Source organism: Delphinapterus leucas, chromosome 17 (assembly GCF_059928025.1).
Source record: "Delphinapterus leucas isolate spDelLeu-1000000601 "Yukka" chromosome 17, BTC_Dleu_Yukka2, whole genome shotgun sequence".
In the NCBI taxonomy this organism is placed as follows: Eukaryota; Metazoa; Chordata; class Mammalia; order Artiodactyla; family Monodontidae; genus Delphinapterus; species Delphinapterus leucas.
Window position 1 is genome coordinate 12,107,764 of NC_143145.1, and position 17,144 is coordinate 12,124,907.

Here is a 17,144-nt window from a genome sequence, read left to right on the forward strand (position 1 = left end):
CTGTCAAATGGCTATCATCAAAATGAACACAAACAGCAAATGTTGGTGAGAATGTGGAGAAAAGGAAACCCTCGTACACTGTCAGTGGGAGTGTAAATTAGTGAAGCTACTGTGGAAAAGAGTGTGGAGGTTTCTCAAAAAACACTTTATCTTTTACAGTAGGAGGTTATTTTTAATTAGTATTGCCTGAAAAATTGGAAGATGTATATTAAAAGAGAAAAATGAAACATTTGATCTCATCAAGTTTTTACTTAACCCTACTTAGAGAGATATTTGAGGAAATACTACCACTGGCAATGGAGGAAAAAAGAAACATGATCTAAATTTCAGCAGTTTCTTCAGTTTCACTTCAGTTCATTTTTCTTTAGTTACAATCAAGTGTAATTACACAACGTTTTTATTTTTAAAAAGCATTATGATCTCTAACTAGTTAGCTAGCTTTTTATCTACCTAACTAGCCTTCCATTCTTCCAACCCATCCATATACGCACAGGGATGTTTGGAATGATGTCCACCAGAGCTAATGTTGGTTATTTCTTGCTGGTGGAATTCTGAAGTGATTTGCTGATTTCTTCTTCACACTTAAAAAAAAATATCCTTTAAAATTATTTTATTATGAGCATTTATCATTTAATAAGAAATAAAGTTGTGATATTTTAAAATACATATGTTGGGAATTCCCTGGCAGTCCAGTGGTTACGACTCTGTGCTTCCACTTCAGGGGCACGGGACTAAGGTCCTGCATGCTGCACAGTGTGGCCAAAAAATATTATAATAATAAAATAAAATAAATATGTTTACTTAAGTCTTATATAGTAATAAATCAATATTTGATGGTGTTCTGAAATCAGAATTATTACTCAAGAGTAACTGATGTATTGAGGGTTTGCTATATATGCTGAGCACACTGTAAACGGGCCTCATATAGACAATGCTATTTTTTTTAAACCTCACAACTTCATGAGCATGTCCCCATTTTAAAGATGAGGAAACTAAATCTCATATATGTTAAGTGATGACATCATTCACTTCCAATCAGCTGAGAAGGAGCTCAAATCCATGTTCTTAATTCCAAGTCCATTCATTCCTTTATCAGTTTTGTACAGAGGCCCCACTCTGTCCCACCTATCATATATGCTCCACTATGGCACAATTCCTAGACTTCTTCCCGAGGACAAAGTTAAGCATTTCCTCTTTAGACAGTTAAAGAAAAGTGTGTAAGAAAGATTTTACAAAAGAAAGATTCAGAGACCCTGATTCATAAACCATCCTGAAATGGTACCCTCTATTTAGCTTGCCTTTTATCTTCTCTTCTCTTTTATATTCTCTTTGGAGATGATATCGTGACTGATTTTACATATACCTTGCAGATTTATTTTATTTAAAATATAAAATATACTGAAATTGGGACCAGGGTGTTTGTGTATGATTCTTTCAGGTGCACATGGATGCCTTGCCTACTTTCTGTATGTGGCTATATTTCACAATTAAAAAAACAAAAGAATTTTACAGACTGTTAGCAAGGTTTATCAGCTTGTTTCACTCAATAAATTAAATTTTGACCTGTGATAAATAGTAAAACACAGATGATCAACCATATTTAGATAAATGTCTATAGGACTGTGTATTATTCACCTATTGCAATATATACAAAATACCCCCCAAATTACTACCTTAAGCCAGCAAACATTTGTTTATCCCACAGCCGCTGGGTCAGGGCACCAAGTACAGCTGAGCTGGCTGCCTCTGCTCGCTCTTTCTCACACACAAAAGCCAGAATTAGTGTGTTGATGGGGCAGCCATCATCAAGCTCAACAGGAGAGGAGTTGCTTCAAAACTCACCCATCTGGCTATTGGCAGGCCTCAGGTCTTGGCTGGCTATGGATCAGAGTCACCAGTTACTTAACCACATGGATTTCTCGATAGGTCTGCGCACAATACGCAGTTTGCTTCTTCCCAAATGAGTGATCTCAGAGAGAAAAAGAAAAGGAGACTCAATATGAAATCTGCAGTCTTTTTATAACCTCATCTCAGAAGTTATGTTCAATTGCTTCTGCTTTATTCTGTTCATTAGAAGTGAGTTACTAAATCTAGCCCTCACTCAACAGGAGGGGAGTACACAAGGGAGTGAATGGCTGGAGGTGGGGGTCAAGCTAGAGGCTGTTTACCATAGGCAGAGACAAAAAAGCCATGAACAAAAATGGTAGCAGTAGCTGCCTCTAGTAGTGGATCGGAACTATGGGTGCTCTTAATATTATTTTTATTGTTCGCCTTCTTTTCTAAATTATCAATGGTGCAGAGGTAGAAATGGTTGAAAGCATGGGCTCTGTATTTAAATTCTGCTTCTGTCATTCACCACCTGGATAAGACAGAGCCTTACTAAGACTCAGTTTCCCCCGTGCCTACTTCTCATGCTCTTGTGCAGATCGACGTAATCTGTCTGAAAAGCACTCACAAGTAGCACATTTTAAGAGCTCATTAAATGTGGGCATTTATCACTGATGAGTATATAAGTTTTGAAATATGAAGAAGAAGGTGGGTAGAAGTTATAATAATACAAAAACGTATTATCCCATTTATGCTTACACTTATTTTCATTAGCAGGGGAGGGATACGAACACATAAAACACAGGAAAAGTGAGAGCAAATAGTATAAGCAAATGCTAAATTATGTAGATCAAACCACAAGTGAAGTCATTAAAAATAAAGGGAAAATGGAAGATGGAGCAATTGTGGAGAGGAATGCATTTCAGAAGAGGCAGGGCAGGCTGTGGAGAGGCTGATGGGCAGGATTAGAGGATCTGAAATTCTGGTCAGTTCCTCATTTACTGAGTGCCTCCTCCATGCCAGCCACTGAAGAGGCAGCGCTGAATAAGGCAGAACGTTTTCAGAAAACTCACAGTCTAGAAGGCAAGAACATCCATAAGAGATCCTTTCAAAGTATTTGGTGACTTCAGAAAGAGAAATGAGCATTTAATCAACAGCTATTTATTGAGCAGCTACTATGTGCAGGCTTTATAGGAGATGCCAAAACCCACTGTCCCCAAAGAGCTCATTGCATAGTTCAGGAGATGGACAATTAAACAGGCAATCTCAAGGCAACGTAACAAATGCTGAAATGAGAAGAGCATCCTTTTTTTTTTTTCGGTACGCGGGCCTCTCACTGTTGTGGCCTCTCCCGTTGTGGAGCACAGGCTCCGGACGCGCAGGCTCAGCGGCCATGGCTCACGGGCCCAGCCGCTCCGCGGCATGTGGGATCTTCCCGGACCGGGGCACGAACCCGTGTCCCCTGCATCAGCAGGCGGACTCTCAACCACTGCACCACCAGGGAAGCCCGAGCATCCTTTTTTAAAGAGATTACATGACATGGAAGAGCAGAGGAGTGGTTCAGGGAGTCAAGGAAGGTCACATATAAGCTAAGACTATGTTAGCCAAGCCAAGCGTTTAAAGAGAGAGTTCTAATTGAAGGAACATCCTAAGCGCAGGGTTCTGAGACAGCGCAGAGAAAGATGACATAACTGGGAGACAAAAGGCTGGCAGGCTTAGGCAGGTTAATCAAGGCCAGATTATGGCGTATTCAGAACTGCAGACAACAGAAAATAGAGTGCACGCTTAAAATTTGCAGAGAGCAATGACATCGTGGAGGCTCTATTTAAGGAGGAACTTGTGTTTCCCTCAGAGGAAGTGTGGATAAGTGGTGAGCTCAGAGTCTGGAGAGGAGGTGACCTTGACCTCAGAGGTTCATTTCACCTGGAGTGTTCCTCTCAGGATGACTCCCTTAAATTCCAATGACACCTGATCTGGAAGTCCATTGTAACTCCGTCTAAGCTCTGCAGAACCACATGATGCTTGAAGAAACAAGTAGTCTCACGCGTCACAGACAGTGCCAGAAAGAATGACAGAGAAGAGAGAGCTTTCAAAACAAATAAAAACACACCAGGACTCAGCTGGGGTCTTCGTGGAAGGCATATTCAATGGGGGACGTGCCTGCAAAAGCAGAATAGAGCCAGAAACAGGATGGGAGAAGTTCTTGGTTCCCACCATAGTGGCGCAGCCATCTGATTTTACTATTCTGGAGCAGGGTGACGTTGGGCTAATCCCCTAATCTTTTTGACCCAAGTTTCATGTCTGTAAAAGATAATAACCTCTATTTCAAAGGACTGCTGGGGGGATAAAATGAGATTATCTCTATGAAAGAACGAAGAACAATCCAACGGTAAGGTAATTTTACTATTATTTTTAGATAGGGAAGAAAGTATAATTCTTAATGCTAGGACTCTGGAGTTTAAGCCTGGGTTCAAATCCCAGTCTTGCAATTACTAACTGTGTGATCTTAGGCAAGTTCCTTAACTTCTCTGGGTCTCCAGTTGCTTGCTCATAAAATGGAGAAAATAATAGTAGCCACTTCCTAGGTGTTTCAGGAGACATAAATGATTAATTCATGTAAAATGCCAAAACAATGTAGATGTATAATGAACTCTCAGTAAATATCAGCTAGTAATAGTAGTTGTTGTTATTGTTGCTGTAATAGTAGCACCAGTTGTAACAGTGTTAGTAGCAGTAGTATTTTTGGATTCTATGACCCTGATTTTTATGATACAGATGGGAATAGAAAAATAACATATTAATGCAAATGAGATTTAATTAGCACCTCAACGTAAGTTCATGTATTTTGTGTTTTTCAAATCTAATAGCAAGGCTGCAGCATTATTTCCAGATTAAATTTGAGGAAATAGACTTGAAGAAGTTACATGAATTTCTTATGATCACACACCCAGAAAAGGCTATGCAAGGAGTTGGCCTCAAGTTTCCTGATGCTAAACTCAGTGTTCTTTCTGACAAGCTGAGCTGTCTCTCTTTGCTAGGTATGGCATGCTTTAAAAATAATAATTTTCAGGCATCTCAGCAGGAATTTCCTTTAGGTTGAGCTAAAATCAAACTGTGTGGTATTAGCAAGTATTGCTGTTCTTTATACAAAGCTTTTGTCCTTTCTGGTATTGTCTTCCAGCTTTCTCCTCTAAGAAGAAATTTTCAATTAGCCATTAGCTTATGTCACAAACATTTGTTCTTAAATGCACACATTCATTCTTGTAAGTGATTAAGGATGGTGGGTATATAAATATATAAGTACATACATGACAAGCCAACCACGTACATATGGTAATTTAACTTTGAGATGACTGCCACGTTTACGCACTTCTATCAGGCTGCCTACTTTTGATGAATGTGCAATTTCTTTCCCACAATTTTATCACTGCCAGTATTTAAGTAAATATTCTAAGTGCAGGACTAGAGAAAACCGTCTATGCCATCCAGATAATTTGCAGCTGGGAAAAATAAGCAATAGGGTTCTGTTTAGATTCTAAGTCTGGTAAGTTTTTGCTCCCCACAGGTGTCCAGTGATTTGGAATGTGCCACTGCTCTATGACCACCCTGAACGCACCTGATCTCATCTGGAATGTGCCACTGAGTGAAATAGCACTGATCCCAGATGGGAGTATAAGATTTAGGATGAAGTTCAATCATTTGACTGAAAATTCCCGAGAATATTTCAGACATTATCACAGACTACGGAATTTTAGAGTTACTTAAGTAGACAGAGAGGGTACAACATCTAGCTAAGTGAGGTTAACCATGGATAAAAGAAGAGGAAGCACACTCCAGAAAGCAGGGACTGGATGAAAAAAATAGGATGGGTCTGTACAGGAACCCATAGGAAGTTTGGTGTTGCTGAAGACAAAATGGCAGAGATGAGGCAGAGGTGGGCAAATGTCAGGTGGTAGAGGGTCCTGAATGCTACACAAAGGGGTGTGGACTTTACCCTGAGGCCGTGGAAGGTTTTAGGGAAGAAGTGGCGCAGCCCATGTGCATTTCAGGTCAATCACACCAGTGGAAATATGAAGAGGATTTGGCAGGATGGTGTCATGTCAACAGCAGGCTGGAACTCCCAGCATTCCTTGCTCTTCACTCACAGCTGAATGTGTCCTGAAGCTTTCTGAGCACCACTCTCCTCCCTCCACAGCAAGGAGCCTTGGAGAGTGATTCCGGAAAGTCAGGAACATTCTGGGTTGTCAAAGTCAAAACTGAAAAACCATTCCTGACCAAGAGCAAAGTTGAAATGTTATTAGGCTTCCTAGAGGCCAGTGCTGAGGGATGGGAGCCCTTCAGATATAGTGTGAAACCAGAATTGAGACTCTGGGTGGCCATTCACTTTCCTAGTGCTTTGTTGCATCCTTCAGGGTGTTGGCTGGAGCTGAGTGACTGCACAGCCGTGGGTTTTGCAAACCTGAGCTCCTAAGTTTCTTTCCTCAAGCTGCCTCTTCCCTGTACCTCATGCTGCAACTTCACCCTTCTATGAACCTCTGACATCTCAGGGTTTGAAGTAAAACTGAAAGTTCCAAAAGGACCACAAGAGACCTTTCCTCCCCAAACTTCTCCTGCCCAAGTATACCCTTTTCTTTTTACTGCATGTCTGTTTCACAGATGTTGGGTTTACTCTGAGTCTGAACTTTGTAGTGAAAGGATGTGATGCTTGGAGTCCAGGCACTTGGGTTTGATTCTGGTTCTGCGGCTTTCTGACCACCTGAACTGCCAATCCATTTAACACATTGAGTCCCAACTTTTCCATCTGCAAAATAGGAAATTAACTAGATGATGCCTGAGGGAGCTTTGAGCTCTCTAATATTCTGTGACTGTAAGAGCATCCTGTTACCCATCATTGTCCTAGATGCTGAGGAAAAATTAAGTGAAACAAGCCCCAAGCCCACCATCACCTTCATAATATAGCCATGACACCGGTAATAGGCAGATATGCAAATGATGTTGTAGGCATATGCTTACAACATGGAAAATTCTTCAGCTCTATTGTCAAGTGAGGAAAAAGGCTACAAGGAAGTACAGTGTGATCTCATTTTTGTAAAATAAGTAAATACATAGAAAAAAATACCCAAAAGGTGATCTCACAGTCATCTCTGGTCATGAAATTTTCTGTGTTTTTGTTCTTGTTTATTTTTATTTTATGATTTTTTTTACAAAGAAGGTACATTATTTTTGCAATAATAAAATAAATCATAAAATAATAGGAGTATTCTCTGGAGAATCATGGATCTATTGACCATTCTTATGAGGAATTAATGAAGACTATCCAGATGGCCTGACATTTATTCTAGAACGTGATGGTCAAATAAGAGTAATTCATTTCTCAGCAACCCCTCCATCCATCCCTTTCTTTTCTCCTGAGTACGTGATATGGTCTCTCATGAATAAGCATTGACCTCCGCCTCTAAAGTATACACTACTTGAAAGCAAAAGACAATTCTCCTGGTTCTCCAGTATCCTCTCTGAATAAATACCAAGCATTTGTCCCCCAGAATATACAGAGTAAATAAACTTGCACTTACGATGCGGATTTTGTTGAAGGCAGAGATGTTGATTTATACTCTGCTCATGCTTGTGCAAAAGTCCTCCATCTCTGGTTTCTCAGTGGTTGGTGCACCAGTTTCCCGAATCTAAGGTCATGAGTTTACTTCCTGCATCGCTTAGCTTCACTGTCTTCTTCTGTGGCTTGGACCAAAATCCCAACAACATGTGGCAGTCACTGCACTGGGAAAGCTGAGTAGAGACAGAAGAATAAACCAGCAAAGTACAAGGGACCTAAGATGTGAATGGATGGTTCTATCCTATGAGGTATCGTGGAGTTATTGGGGTAGAGCAGAGGTAGAAGGAAGAATGGAGGGAAGAGAAATTAGGGAAAACCCCACTTCTTAGACCTAGGCTAAAACAAGGTGAAATCAATCTTGGGTAAAGAGCAGTTGTCTGCTGCACTGCATCTCTTTAAATACCGTCTATCTACACGCCAGCAATGCCCAGATTTATGTCTCTAGCCCAGACCTAGCTCCCAAACTCCAGATTAAAATTCAGCTCTCAACTTGATAGGTCCACTTGGATACCAAACCAACCTCTCAAACTCAACATGTCCTAAACCAAACTCCCGATCGTTCCTATCCAAGCTTAGGCTATTTGCTGCTTCTCCATCTCAGAAGATGGCAATCAGCTTTCCAGTTGCTTAGGTGGAAATCTAGGAATAAAATACAGATGGCCAAAAAGCACATGAAAAGATGCTCAACATCACTAATTATTAGAGAAATGCAAATCAAAAATACAATGAGGTATCACCTCACACCAGTCAGAATGGCCATCATCAAAAAATCTACAAACAATAAATGCTGGAGAAGGTACGGAGAAAACCCTCCTACGCTGTCAGTCGGAATGTAAATTGATACAGCCACTATGGAGAACAGTATGGAGGTTCCTTAAAAAAACTAAAAATAGAGCTACCATATGAACTAGCAACCCCACTCCTGGGCATATATCTGGAGAATACCATAATTCAAAAACCACATGCACCCCAATGTTCATTGCAGCACTATTTACAATAGCTAGGGCATGGAAGCAACCTAAATGTCCATTGACAGAGAAACGGATAAAGAGGATGTGGTACGTATGCACAATGGAATATTACTCAGCCATAAAAAAGAATGAAATAATACCATTCGCAGCAACATGGATAGACCTAGAGATTGTCATACTGAGTGAAGTAAGTCAGACAGAGAAAGACAAAAATCATATGATATCGCTTATATGTGAAATCTTGAAAAAAGGGGAAAAAAATGGTACAGATGGACTTATTCGCAAAACAGAAATAGAGTCACAGATGTAGAAAACAAACTTGTGGTTACCAGGAGGGACAGTGCGGGGGAGGGATAAATTGGGAGATTGGGATTGACACATAGACACTACTATATAAAGATTAGATAACTGATAAGGACCTACTGTATAGCACAGGGAACCCTTCTCAATACTCCATAATGACCTATACGGGAAAAGAATCTTAAAAAGAGTGGATATATGTACATGTATAACTGATTCACTTTGCTGTACACCTGAAACTAAGACAACATTGTAAATCAAGTATACTCCAATAAAAAATTTTTTAAATAAATAAAATAAAATCCAGGAATAGGAATTATCTGTGCTGTCTCTCATACCCCACATTTGTCAGGAAATACTCTTGGCTCTATCGTCAGAAAATATTAAAATTCAGCCATTTCTCACCAACCCACCACTACCACTCTGGTCCAAGCCACCATTATCTTTCAGCTGCGTTACTGTAATAACCTCCTGACTTTTCCCCTCCTGCCTTAACCCCCTACGGTCTATTCCAAGCACAGCAGCCAAAGTGATCCTCTTAAGACACACATTATTTTATGCCTTTCATGCCCTGCTCAAAATATGGCACCGGCTCTCCGTTTCACTCAAATAAAAGTCAAAGTGTTTTGTAGACAATGGGTCTGCAGACCCAATGTGATATGGTTCCCATTAGTTCTCTCGCCTCATTTCAACCACTCAGCTTTCACCACATGGCTCTCCTTCCCACTCCTACACAATCACCCACTGCTTACTATTCATGTTTGTGTACATCTTATCTAAGTGTTGAGTAATAGGAATAGCTAATCGTTGAAATCTCATATTTGCGTAGCAGTTAACCAATTACTTCCATATATAATATTTCATTAAATCCTCACAGTAGTGTTGTAAACTAAGTGTTCCTTTTCCCTTTTTACAGGTAATCAATTTGAGGTTCAGAGAGGTTAAGCACCTCACCAAGCTTCACATGGTGAGTAATTGGCACACTTGTATTCAAATATACGTCTGTTTGACCCTAATGGGTGAAAAGAAGACTTAGAGTTGATTGAGTCCTCTTAGGTTAAGGTCCTTTACTTAATAATTTTATTTAATCTCCTTAATCTATCATCTTCTCTCCTTCCCTTAGGCCCTACTCCGTTACGCAAGGTGTCTTGTACGCAGCAAATGATCATAAAATGTTGATAAGCATCATTGTCGTCCTCCTCATCATCCTCATCCTTACATTACAAACGCTATCTTTTGAGTCCTTGCTTCAGTCTTCATGGGTCATGTTCCTTTTAGTTCTTCATTCATGAACTAAAGAAAGAGACTTGTGGGCAGCAAGTATGGATAAATTCGGTAGGCAATAACTGTCTGTGTTTCTTTTTCTTCTTTCTAAGGATTGCTACCTATTTGTTCCCACTGTCTGTGACCATTCCCAAAGAGATGCTTGGTTCATTGAGTTCCTACCTAATTCCCTTCCCACCAGCAATGCAGTTATTCAACTTGCCAATTGTCTGTTTCCAAGTGGCCTCACAGTTCGCATTTCTAAAAGTCAATATGGTCTAACTCATCATTATTCCCTAAATGGTTCACTTATATCCTGGGATATAATTCCTTTTCTTCCTTTTCAGAAAGTGTTCAAAGCTTGTTCAGTTATCTAGTCAACAAGTATTTGTTTAGCAACTAACATAGCCCAACCTCTGATATAGGAATTGGGAATAGACAAAGAGACAGGACCTTGGCCTTCTGATGGTATAACAATGGACAAAGATAGGAACTGAGGTAATTTTAATCTGTACCTAGGATATAAATATCTGAGATTTACCTAGGAGATCAATCAATCTCCATTTTACAGATTTTAAAACTGAATCCCAATTTTTAAAAACAGTTTTCAGTTTTTTATACTAATTATTTTTATCCCAACAGGCTTTAAGTTTTTAAAAGATCATGTACCCATTTTTTAAAATACTATTTTTAAGTGATTTTGATGGTTCACAGTTTTCTTAATTGAAGATGCCAGTTAAGGCTTCTAATTAGCATGAGGCTGTGTTGCTACACTAAATTGATTTCATTCCAGCAAAATTAGAAAAACTTGACATTTTGCTGAGCCTGTGCATTACTAATAAGTTTAAATATATTTTTTCTATTATAATCGCCACAATTTGTGTGTGTGTGGATTCCTGGGGATTCAGGGAGAACAGTTTAAGAAAATCTGCTAAGATAGGAGAATAATGATGCCAGCATCAAGACCAGGGCCCGAAGTCTTGCTGTCTACCCATATTTCTCCATTGATCATTCATTCAACAACCATTCCTTAAACCCCAGCTGTGCTCTGGCTTCTCTGATATGTACTGTGATACAAAGAGCTACAGAAGCTCTCAGATAAGAAGGAGGCTGAGAATTGTAGGCTTGTGAGCAGTGAACCATTCAAAGAAGTCAGACTAAGTGGAGGAATAGTGAACAGAAGTTTGGAAGAGGTATGAAGGGATCTGGTTTTAAGAATTTAACTCTATTTCTGCTTTGTTTCAGACCTTTTCTCTTTTGTTGTGTTTCTCCTTTTAATTATTGTTCAAAATTCTTTATACCAGCATGTCATAGTTTATTCAACTTGCCCCCATCATTAGATATTTGAAATTTTTACACTGTTAAAAATAATATGTATGACCTTCATTTATTCCATAAACACTTACTGAGCATCTATTAAGTGTATGACACAATTCTCTCATATGTGTTTAGGAAGTTGATTCAGGCAGACATTCTGCTTGCAATAAGTTTTCAGCCTAGTAGAATATAGCTAGATCATTAGGTAGACCTGCTCATGCCATAAGAGGAATTGCACGAGTGCTGTAAGAGATGCCCAGTTACACTTCTAGAACAAATGATTCTATAATTCAGGGTCAGTGAATTATAAAAGACAGGAAGATTAAATTAGAATAGTTAGGGCAAATCATTCAATGTCTTGAGCTCCAAGTTAGAGAGCCTGTGCTACTTTTAGAGATCAGTGGGTTACCATCCATTAAGGCATCATAGAATAATGGTTAAAAGAGCACAGATCCAACAATAAAACGTTTAAATAAATCATGATATGTACAAATAAAGGAACACCTTGAAGCCATTAAAATAGTGGTAGAAGAATAACTAGTGGCTTGAAAAGGATTTATAATGCTATCTGCATAGAAAAGTCAAATCATAGAGCAATATATCCAGTATGATCCCAATTTTGTATCAGAAACAAAATATAGAAGAAAGCTGGAAAGACAAGCTCAGCAATTTCTTCCTGGTTATTTCAGAGTATAGGGATTATGAGGGATTTCATTTTCTTCTCTGTGTTTTGCTTTCTTTTTTCCATTTTTTCAACTGAGCACTTAATACACCCCTAATTGTTCAGTATTTGGATTGTTTCCAATTTCCATTATTGGAAGTAATGGTTTGCTGAACATCCTTGTACGTAAATATTTGTATGCGTACCTGTCCATTCATGTTAAGTGGAATTTGGGATCATGAGGTGTGCCCACAGGACACATGTTAGTTTGGTATTTAAATTTTTAACTTAAAAAATAAAAAATACATGGACTCTGGAGCCCGACTCCCTATGTTTGAACGTGAACTCCACTGCTTCCTAGACTGTAACCTCCAGCAAGTTACAGTAGTTTTCTGTGCCTCATTTCACTCTTTTTAAAATGAGGATATCAACTGCACCCTCCTCATGGGGTTGTTGGGAAGATTAGAGGCATTAATTCCTATAAGGGCTTACAGCAGTGCCCGGCATATGGCGAGTGCTTAATAAATGTTAGAAATCATGGATTTTTATTGTTGATAATACAATAACAAGTTTTCTTATTTTGTTTTTCCCTGGTGCTTTTCTTTGGCGGGGGTGGGGGGTTCATTTAATCTTTTCTATTAGGACAGTATCTCATACCTGCCAAGTAATCTTTTACTCTCATCATTTCTTCCTATAACCACTTTAGAAAACGCTTTTTAAGGATAATCCCCAGGTCACAGCATACAAACCATTTGTTCTTCTGCTCTTGATATGAAAACTTATTTTTTAAATAGTCTTTCAACTATCCAAACACCAGTCACAACATACTTTGGCACGGAAGTTAGTTAGGATGTAGTTCTACAATGTCAAAATCAATTTTGAAAGAACACTGGGCTCCCTAAAGGATTTCAAGCTTCACTTTTCAAGGGAATATTACAGCTCGAACAAGCATTTGTTCCCAACATTTCCCTCTGGGGCCTTACTGAGACATCAGATGAAAGCAAGAGAAGGGGTCTTTTTTTTATAAAGTAGAAGACGCTCCTGCCAGAAGCAACTACTTAGCATGGGAGAACACATCCTTTAAAATGTGGGGGTTTTGTAGAGGATAAACCTATCACACAAAATGTTCTGTTAAACAAAGCCTTCCTTGCAACGTGAAGCTCCTTTAGGATCCAGACTATTCTATACGGTGGCAAAAGAAATAAGCCCTTTCCAGAATCCTTTGCACTTCCCTCCCTACATATCTGTAACTGATAGAAAAATAATACGTATGCCTCACAGGAAAGGAGTACTGCAATCAGGATACCTTGTGTTTAGACCCGCTCTGCTGCTAATTACATGGGTGACATTGCACTAACAGTTACAATATAACTTCTCTGAATTTCCATTTTCTATCTGTAGAAATGAGGCATAGAATCAGCTGATTTCCAAGTTCCTTTTGGTCCAACATTCTAACTTGCTTTTCCTTCTTTTGTCATTTCCTTCCAGACTTGGCTCAGAATTAGGAATGCATTAAATATTACAGCAGAATTCCCCTTAGCGCTTGGAGAGTGAGGGTGAAAATTCCTAGGCTAATATTTTCTTCCTTAACACACAACCCATATTTACAAGAACCTATTAGGCATCAGATACTGTTATGTGGTGGAGACACATCATGCACAAAATAGAAACAGTCGAAGTCCTTTGAAGTTTACCATAGCTCAGACAGTGAAGCAAGGGATGACAATTAAATTTGATAGGTGCTCTAACTTCGAGGATAGCCAGCTTTGAGATGCTGTGATTTTAAAGCTGGACCAACAGGAGAGAAGATTCTAATTGTACCGATGTGTCAGTTTCTTCAGTCAACACTCCCCCTGGCCCTCCTCAAAATCTTTAGTCCAGACTAAGGAGATGTTCCTCCTCAGGGCTCCCACGGCACCTGTGCTTACTGCCATCTGATCCTTTAATACATTGCTTTCAAAAGGTCTGTGGATCTGTGTCTACCCCAATAGACAGCAAGGACGTCAAGAAGTAAGACGATTTTAATTTCATTTCATTCCTCCACCTACTTTAGCGTATAGCACAGTTCTTGATGCCTAGTTGGGGACCAGAAAATGTTTGTTGACAAGAATTAAGAAGTAATCCATTTACCATTTGAGAAAAGCTGTGATAGGTGGTGGGACTCAGGATCTAATTAGAGTCTGATCAGCCCGGGAGTCAAGGTCCATCTCTGGCCAACATAATACCGTCTTACATAGAAAATGTCCAAATAAAGGTAATTCTTTGATTATCTTCATTCTCATGTACAGTTTTCTTTTACTGCTCATGTATCTGTAATTCCCACGTTTAAAAAGCCATCTGGGAGCATGACATTAGCAAAGCTCTATGATTTCTCTGCAAGAGGTGAACACATGTACACACAGAATAACTTGACATTTACTCTGGCTTTTTCTGTTCAGCATTGGGGTCTTATCAGCAAGTGGTCCCTAACTCTCATTTCAGGGTGCACGTTTCTAATAAACTCAATACAAGTCCAAAGTTAACAAAAGCATTTTAATACAGCTCTAAAGTATTGGCACCACTGTACTGATTGTCTAAAAGTAGACAAGCAGCATTCTGATGAAGTTCTGGGGTACCCCTGCCAGGCAACCTCTTTTGCCAGCTTGAATCAGAAGGAAAACTTTCTGAGTGTGCAGCTGGCTTGTTGTCTGGGGATCTGCGGGTGAGTTATCAGCTAACACCTTTGCTTCCTCCGCTACCTGGTCCTGATCCATCTTTCCTCTTATTTCTTCAGCTGCTCTCGCTCTTCAGAAGCTGAGTCTCTTTGTTCTCTCTGAAAGCCCAGCTCTCTTCCACCTCCTTGGCTTTGCGTGGAATGAACTTCTGGCATCAACACTCTTCCACTTTCCAAACCATCTTCACTTATTCAAATCTTTCTCGTTTCCAAGGTCCAAATCACATAGCAAATGCTCCAACATGTCTTTTCTGATTGCTCCAGCTTAATATAGCCTTTCCCTCCTCTGAGCTTTATATGGAACCCTCTATTTATACATCTTCTTCTTATAACTTCCTGCCTGGTGTTCTGGGAATTCATGGACTGGCCTTATCTTCCCTGCTACCTGCAGGCTCACTGAAGGATGATTCATTGCTGTATATTCCCAGCACCCAGTACATAGCAGATGCTCCATACATCTGAGACTGTAACGTGGATTGGTACTCCCACTCTTGGATTTCTCATTCTTCAAAATAATAGACGAAACTGGGGTTTGAAAGGAGTGAGGGAAAACTGAGAGACTTGGTGGCTATAGAACTTCCTCAGATTGCATCCTTTGTCCTCTCTGGTCTGCACTCAAGGTAGGCTGATTCTTGGATGGAAAGCATTCAATTCCAAGGAAACAGTGTGAAAGAAGGCATAAAGATGTGAGGAAGCATTGACTCCTGTAAACTGTGGAGTGACTTGAGTGCCGAGTCCACAGTGGAAAAGGAGATGTAACTGGAAAGGTAGAGAAATCTTCAGATGGAGAGCTACACAAGGATGTTAAGCATGTGTGCTTCTGAAAGATGACCCTGAATGTGGTTTGATTAAAGACTAGGAAGGGGCAGGGCAACCAGCTAAGGGAAAGTTCATTGTGATTCATTGACAATACAATTTATTTTGATTTACCCTGGGGTGGAAGAAGAAGAAATGGTACATTTGGAGAGCATGCAAACACCTTTTTTACAATTAAAAAGACTCGCAAAAAACAAATGAGCTAACTGTACACGGAAGCCTTCAAAAAACCAAGGCAACACACAAATGTAGGATATGCATTTCCCCAGGCTAAGGGAAGAAGGCCACTTCAAATTAAGCTCTGTTTCCAGGCACATCATATTTATTCATTTTATTTGCACAGTGATTTACACCTACTTTTATTTGCAACATCCATTGTTCCCCAGAAGATGAGGAGGACAAAGGTACTACGGAAGCTGGCTGAGCTAAGAGAGGGGAGCAAATCACAGACCATTAAATTCAAAAATGTATTTTAAACTAACACAACATTGTAAATCAACTATACTCCAATAAATTTTTTAAATGTATTTTAAAGTAAAAAAATCCAAAACATACTTTTTTCTTTTAACTCTTCATACTCATGTGTCTTTGGGTAAATTTTGGTTCATTTCCATCCTAGGATTAATGGCCGAATTCAAAGTAAATAACTAGTGTTCACTGAAAAAGGTATTTCCCTTCATCTTAGTTCCTTTTTTCTTCTGTTTTGGATATTCTGCCTTCTTGTGGCTGCCATTTTGAGAGTTCTAAAAATAATATGTAAAGAGAGATGATAAGTGGAGAGAAATTCGAGGGGAGGAAGGAACCCAGAGCCGGTTACCTTGAATCGTGCCCTTCTTCCCCCTTCACTGGGCGGAGCACTTGACGAAGAGCCACAGGACTGACTTTCTTGTCCAGGGTCTTTTATGAATTCTCTAAAGTCCATTTTCCTATATGATAAGTGGGATTAACAATAATAACAGCTAACCTTTAGAACCCTTTGCTCTATAATATATCTCAGGGGCCAGCAGCTATAGTTTGTAGACCAAATCAACAAATCCAGCACACCACTTGTACAGCCAAGAGCTAAGAATGATTTTTACATTCTAAATGATGGGAGTGGGAATCAAAATAATAATGATGTTCTGTGACATGTGAAAATTATGTGAAATCTAATTTTGGTGTCCATAAATAAAATTGTATTAGCATACAGACATAACCATTCATTTATCTATTGTCTACAATGTGTTCCACATTGTCTTAGTTCAGGCTGCTGTAACAAAATACCGTAGACCAGTGACTTAACAGAAATTTATTTCTCAAGGTTCTGGAGACCAGGAAGTTCAAGATCAATGTGCTGGCAGATTCAGTGTCTGGCGAGAACCCTCTTCCTGGTTCATATACAGCTGTCTTCTCACTGTGTCCTTACATGGTGAAGAGCAGAGAGAGAGTAATTCTTTGTCTTCTTATAAGGGCACTAATTCCATCATGTGGGCCCCATACTCATGACCTCATCTAAACCTAATTACCTCCCAAAGGCCCCACCTCCAAATACCATCACATCGGGCGTTTAGGGTCTCAACATATGAATGTTGGAGAGACACAAATATGCAGGTCATAACACACTGCAGTGGGAGAGTTCAGTAGCTACAACAGAGACCACATGGCCTGCAAAACCTAACGCATTTA

General features: G+C 39.5%; 1 long non-coding RNA gene across 18 annotated transcripts in view; it reads right to left on the reverse strand.

The window, feature by feature from the left end:
• The window catches only part of LOC111164421 (uncharacterized), a 402,877-nt gene that overhangs the window by 44,304 nt on the left and 341,429 nt on the right, over nt 1-17,144 (reverse strand). For all 18 annotated transcript variants that reach the window (XR_016388300.1, XR_016388302.1, XR_016388301.1 and 15 more), the window contains 2 exons: nt 7,401-7,611; nt 1,843-1,969 (listed from right to left, as the gene is read on the reverse strand). This is a non-coding gene — a long non-coding RNA (uncharacterized LOC111164421). The remainder of the gene's footprint in view (nt 1-1,842; nt 1,970-7,400; nt 7,612-17,144) is intronic.